Source organism: Pan paniscus, chromosome 12 (genome assembly GCF_029289425.2).
Source record: "Pan paniscus chromosome 12, NHGRI_mPanPan1-v2.0_pri, whole genome shotgun sequence".
NCBI classification, from domain to species: domain Eukaryota; kingdom Metazoa; phylum Chordata; class Mammalia; order Primates; family Hominidae; genus Pan; species Pan paniscus.
Window position 1 is genome coordinate 106,466,068 of NC_073261.2, and position 7,113 is coordinate 106,473,180.

Here is a 7,113-nt window from a genome sequence, read left to right on the forward strand (position 1 = left end):
GATCCCAGTGGGCTGGGCTGGGCAGGGCAGGGCAAGGAGGGTGGCTGTTCTATGCCCACATCCCTCTTCTTCCTTTCTCAGGTGGCAGTCACTGGCTGAGTTTTCTAGCCAATGGCAGAGGGCATGAGACCCAGGGACAGGCCTGGTGAAGGGCTGGATAAAGGAGCATCACAGGGGAGGCCACTGACCTGGCCACGCTTCCTATTCATGCCAAGTCCCATGGGGCGTTCCATAGCATCGCTGCACCCCAGCCAGCCAGTCTTCAGCCTTCTGTCCCTCTGTCCCTCTGTCCCTCTGTGCCCCTTGAATGGGGCCCATCGTAGGTTGACTGGGCTAGCTCTTTGCCCCGCTTGTTGATGCCACTTGTCATTTCCCATTTTTCCAATCAATCATGCGATGTGAAGGGCAAAAGGAAAGTGCCAGCTTTCCCAAATGCCTCCCCTGATGCCTTTCCAGAGGGAACTGTGAGAAGTAAATGTTGTTTATTAGTCACCGGGTCTATTGTATTCCACTATAGAAACCCACATGGACTAAAACATCAGTCCAGCTTCCCTGGATGGTTTCCCGGAATCCACCTCCCATCTCATGAGATGGCAATGGCTATCACAGCTCGGAGGAATCTGACTCCACTTTCACTATGAAAGTTTTGTCATGTTGAGCTTTTATGAAGTTACATTTACTTCTTGGATTAACTTAGAAACAGCCAAATTATACCCATTTCTTGGAGTCTATAGCTTTGTTTTAGTTTGCCCTTCTTTTAAAGGAAAGTCTAGAATCCAATGCTAATAAATACTTTGATTAAAATGTACTCCTTTTAATGAGATCATGTCCTTTGCAGGGACAGAGATGGAACTGGAAGCCATTATCCTCAGCAAATTAACACAGGAACAGAAAGCCAAACACAGCATGTTCTCACTTAAAGTGGGAGCTAAGCAATGAGAACACATGGACACAGGGAGGAAACAACACACACTGGGGCCTGTTGGGGGCGGGGGGCATTGGGGGGAGGGAGAGCATCAGGAAGAATAGCTAACGGATGATGGGCTTAATACCTAGGTGATGGGTTGATCTGTGCAGCAAACCACCACGGCACACATTGACCTATGTAACAAACCTGCACAGCCTGCACACGTACCCCAGAACTTACAATAAAAGTTGAAGAAAAAAGAAAACTATACTCTTTTTAAGCTACACAAAAGGAAAGGAACAGATCTTCCTCACACCCCTCAAAAGAAATGAACTCGACAAACACCTTCATCAGGAAGGTTGCCAGAACTATGAGATAATCCATTTCTTGTTTAAGCCACCCAGTTTGTGGTCTTTTGCTATGGTAGCCCTAGCAAAATAATGCAGACAGTTTCTCTTTTTAAATTGTGTAGCCAATATCTTTTTGCTCCTCCTCTGAAATAAACCAGGTTCCAGGAGGACTTGGGTGCCACCAGGTCTGCTCACCGAAATCCATTGACAAGATGCCACACATTTCCACTACATGGTGAGTCCCTCGCTTTAGGAATCATGTTTACTGATGCTTTCTGGATTCTGCTGCCACTTGAACCTCATAGCTCTTTGCCAGTTTCTCCTATATGGCTTCTGTCTAATCTTAGCTGCTCTCAGCAGCCCTGATTCATATTTTGAAGGCTATGGATTATATCTGCTCCCAAATTTGCTGAAGATAAGTTTACACTTTTTGTTGTTTTTGTAGCATTTAAAAAAGAAAAAAGAAGAAAGATGCTGAATCTATGTTACCATATTCACACCAGAAGTCCTCAAAGTTCACATTTAATCCCATAATCCTAAGTAGTGAATTCAGCAAAGCGCATGGAAAGCACTTTTCCCATGGTGATAATTACATAGTGCTTTTCATCTTCAAGGTAGTTGGCCAACACTTACTAATTAATTCTTCTAATACCCTGGAGCAATTAAAAATAAAAACCACACATTTAATTTGACTAGAGGAGATAATTACCAATATCAGCAGACAAGAAATCCTGCAAGGGACTAGAGATGAATAATTAAATTGTGGTGGAAATATTTCAAGGCATGATTGCCTTCTGCTTTCATTACAGTAAGAACATTAAAGCTTGATTAAGAAAGAAATCTTATTTCCCTTTTACAGGTGAAGAAACTGAGATTCAGACAAGGAGCTTTTTGTTAAGCAAATACTAATTAGCCAATAATCTAAATGGAAGTTAATGGAGAATTGTTTGAACTCAGTGCTATGGTCTGAAAGTTTGTGTCCCTCCCAAATTAAAATTAAAATTCTAACCCCAAGGTGATGGTATTAGGAGATGGATCCTTTGGGAGGTGATTATATCATGAGGGTGGAACCCTCATGAATGGGATTAGTGCCCTTATATAAAAACCCCCTCACCCCTACAACTATGTGAGGACACAGCAAGAAGATGCCATCTGTGAACTGGAAAGCAGGCCCTGATCAGACTCCAAATCTACTGACACCTTGATCTTGGACTTCCCAGTCTCCAGAACCATGAGAAATAAATTTCTGCTGTTTATAAGCTGCTCGGTTTATGGTAATTTGTTATAGCAGCCTGAATGGACTTAACACCTATGGTATTAAGAATTTTGAGGCCAGGCATGGTGGCTCATGCCTGTAATCCCAGCATCTTGGGAGGCTGAGGTGGGTGGATCAATTGAGATCGGGAGTTCAAGACCAGCCTGGGCAACATAGTGAGACATCGTCTCTATTTTAATTTTTTTTAATGAAAAGAAAAAAGAATTTGAAAATCCTAAATCTGCTTTTCGCCTCTATTAAAAAATCTTCAGGTGGCAGCTCTTAGTATCCTAGAGTCACATTCTGAATATTTGTAACCATTGTCCACAAGGGCAGTCAGAAGGCTCAAGTTAGTGGTTTCCAAACTTACTTTTTGGTCTAAAACCTCTTCATACTCTTAAAAATTATAGAGGACAATGAAGAGCTTTTGTTTATCTAAGGTAACTACTGATATATCCTTTACTAGAAAGGAAAATAGAGACAATTTAAAAATATTTCTAAATTGATTTTAAAATGACAACAATGTCCATTATTGGTTAATATAGACAACATATTTTTATAAAAAATAACTACATTTTTCAAAATATAAAAACAACTTGCAAGAAGAGTGGCATTATTTAATATTTTGCAAATCTGCTTAATGTTTTGCTTGATAGGATAGAATAAATGTGGATAAAACAGAATAGATAGAATAGATACATGTGGATTCTCATATCTGCTTCTGAACTCAATCTGTTGGATATGTTTTTTGTTGAAATATAAGAAGAAAATCCAGTCTTATAGATACATAGTTGGAAAAGTGAGGAGTATTTTATGAGCCTTTTTAGATAATTGTGGCTATTCTTTTTTGATTCTATACGAAAACATAGTCAATGGTAATTCCTTAAAAGGTCAGTTGCAGTGTGGAATCTGAAACCTACCAGTAAACTTTTCAAACTGTTACATTAGAAATCATTGGTCTATCTTGCATTTGACTGGCTCTTTTATTTATGCATGATTTTATAAGATTATGCCTTGGTTCTTTGGCAAATGGCTCATTTAATTATGCAGATAGTCAAATGTTGACAATATTAGACAAAAACAAAAATCACATCAGTTTATTTTACCTCGAATCTCATCATAAAAGTCTTGAATTATCACTGTCAAGTTCATGGTGGTGGACACAATTTCTTCCAAATCTCTCATTTTCCTCTTGAAAGCTCTAGTTTAATCACTGCTCACAAATACTCTAGTTGCTTTCCTTGAAGGGACAGACAGGCTTACTTCATTCATTTTCAAGAAAATGACTGCCAAATACTCATGTCTGAATATTAATATTTGCCTGTCAGTCGTTCTTTAAAACAAAATGGTACTCCATGAAAAAGCGGCTAGTTCGGTTCCCCTGCCTTGGCCTCCCAAAGTGCTAGGATTACAGGTGTTAGCCATGAGCCCAGCATTGCTATATTTTAATTAATTAACTTTTTTCCATTTTATTTTTAGTTGACACCATTATATAAATTCACAGGATACAGAGCAATATTTGGATACGTGTGTAATGAGCAATGATCAGATCAGGAAAGTTAGCATATCTATCACCTTGAATATTTATCATTTCTTCGTGTTGTGCACATTCAAAATCCTCTCTTCTAGATTATTGAAAATATGCAGTACATTTTTGGTAACTATATTCACCTCACAGTGCTGCAGAACACTAGAATTTATTCCTCCTATCTAGCTGTACAGTACTTTTGTATCTGTTAACCAGCCTCTCCCCATCCTCCTCTCCCTCCTTCTCTTCTCAGTCTCTAATAATCTTTATTCTACTCTCTACCTCTGTGAGCTCCATTTTCAGCTCCCACATATGAGTGACAGCATGTGGTATTTATCTTTATGTACCTGATTTATGTCACGTAACATAATGTCCTCCAGGTTCAGGTATGTTGCTTCAGTTGACAGGATTTCATTCTTTTTTATGGCTGAATAGTATTTGATTGTGTATATACACTACATTTTCCTTATCCATTCATCTGTTGATGTACACTTAAGTTGGTTCCATGTCTTGACTATAGTGAATAGAGCTGCAATGAACATGAGGGTGCAGGTATCTCTTCAATATACTAATTTCCTTCCCTTTGGATAAATACCCAGTAGTGGGGTTGCTGGGTCATATGGTAGTTCTATTTTTAGTTTTTTGAGAAACTGCCATACTGTTTTTCCATAATGACTATAAATCAACTTTTGACATTAATTATTGGCTTCCATTGTGGTAGATGAAGACCGATCACTCTTGGACTGTCATCTGCTCCCCTTCCTCCTAACCCTCCCAAAATATACATATCTCAATGTTTTATAAAATACCCAATATTCAATGTTTATTTGATTATGCCCATGTAATTACTATTCACAGCTACACACTGTGGTACACTCTGATTACATTGCTTTTCTAAATTTTTGTTTTTCTTGAACTTATACTAATTGCCTTGTTTACTAAATTGCTTAATTTTCTTTGTGCTTGTCATTTGCTCAGTTTTGCCACACTTTCCCAATGCCTTTCATTGTAGTTTTCCTGCCAGATCTGCCCGATCAGGTAGCCTATCAGTGCTAATTTCTTTCTTGCTCCCTGATACCTTCATTCTCTTCTATTAGTACTGGTGGCTTCCTAGGCCCCCTGCACAGCTGTCATCCTGAGACTTCCTTTTGCTTTCATCGTATGAAATTTCCTCGGCTTTTGTCCTAAGTTTGATTTCTGGTTTTTTGGTTCTCATCTCTTCCTCTTGGTTTTCTCCTTTTTTTTGGTGGAGTACATCCTCAAGTAGCTTCATTAAGATAAAAACTCAGTAGAATTACAGAAGGCAAAAATGATGATCGTGCTCCAATCTGAAATGGTTGACCTCTACACCTAATGTACAGTCTTCATACTGAAATCTCTATTATTCTCTGGAGTCTTCATCCACATCTCACTTATGTTGGATATCCTGTTTTCTGCATCCCACATTTTCCATCCACATCTCACTTATGTTGGATATCCTGTTTTCTGCATCCCACATTTTCCTCTTTAATGTACTCATTTCATTTTGATGGAGCATAACATCTGGTGGCTGAGAAAAAGATGTGTAGGAGGCAAATTTTTTGAGACTTATCTGAAAATGTGTTTATTATATCCTTATACTTGACAGTTTGGCTGTGTGTAGAATTATAAATTGTAAACATTTTCTATGCAGAATTTTGAAATAAAATCTCTATTGGGTTCTAGAGTCCAGAGTTGTTGAGAAGGCTAAGGCTATTTGACGATGAATTTTTCTATATGGCTCATAGAAATCTTCTCTTTGAAGCTCACAGAATCTTCTCTTTGTCCCCACTGTCTTGAAATTTCACTCAGATGTGCCTTTACATGGATCTATTTTATTCCAAAAATATGGTCACTCAGCAGATACTTTCAGTCTTGGAAGTTCATTCTTTCAGATCTAGGAAATGTTGTTATGATGATGACTTCCTCTCTCTTTCAGAAATTCCTATTATTCAGATACTGGATATCTTGGACTAATCCTCTAATTTTAATTTTTTTCTTTCTTATTTTACATGTCTTTGTCTTTTGATTTGCTTCTGGGAAATTTTCTCAACTTTATTTTCCAATCTTGAGTTTTTCATTTCTGCTCCCATGCTGTTAATTTCTAAGAATTTTTTGTCCTGTATAATTGTTATGGCACCTTATTCTTGATGTATGCTCAGAGTGTCTTTTTTTTCTTTTCTAAGTTCTCTTGACATTTTCTGCTAGACCCTATTTTCTAATTGTCTGGCCTCTGTCTTCCATGCTGAGGGATTTACTTAGAGCCTGGTATCCCTACATTAGCTGTTCTCCATTAGGAGTGGGGAATTGAAAGACTGGCTGTAAACTCTGACGATATTGGTGAGATTTGTCAACTTTGAGCTTCACTTTAATCCATCTGAAGGGTTGGCAAACTACCAATGCCATTGTCTTTAGGTCTTTCCTCTTGGATGGGTCATGGAGTGGATCGGCTTTTGTGGGGCTAGAAACTTACACAGTTAGGGACTTTTTGTTTGTTTTTGTTTTTGAGACAGAGTCTCACTCTGTCACCTAGACTGGAGTATAAGTGGTGCGATGTTGGCTCACCTCTGCCTCCCGGGTTCAAGTGATTCTTGTGCCTCAAGCCTCCCGAGCAGCTGGGACTAAAGACATGAGCCACCATGCCCAGCTAATTTTTGTATAGACGGGGTTTTGCCATGGTGCCTAGGCTTGTCTCGAACTCCTGAGCTCAAGCGATCCGCCCACCTTGGCCTCCCAAAATGCTGGGATTACAGGTGTGAGCCACATACCTGGCCAGGAAGCTAAATTATTTCTATCAAGATGAACTGTGAATCAATTAAACCTCTTTTCTTTATAAATTACCCAGTCTCAGGTAGTTCTTTATAGCAGTGTGAAAATGGACGAATACATGGGGAAATCATCTTGTAAATAAGTGACAGCTGGGAAAAGATAAAAGGAGAAAAGAAAAGAGCCTGACACACAGCCCTCAACACCACCAATATTTAGGGGGATGGACAGTAGAGGAGGGAACTACAAAGAACAATAAGAAGGAGCTGCCTGAGAAGTACAGAAAAAA

General features: G+C 38.9%; 1 long non-coding RNA gene across 1 annotated transcript in view; it reads right to left on the reverse strand.

Annotated features, from left to right (window-relative positions):
- Window positions 1–7,113, reverse strand: part of LOC134728623 (uncharacterized) — a 65,610-nt gene that overhangs the window by 55,512 nt on the left and 2,985 nt on the right. The window contains exon 2 of the long non-coding RNA XR_010109218.1: window positions 189–462. This is a non-coding gene — a long non-coding RNA (uncharacterized LOC134728623). The remainder of the gene's footprint in view (window positions 1–188; window positions 463–7,113) is intronic.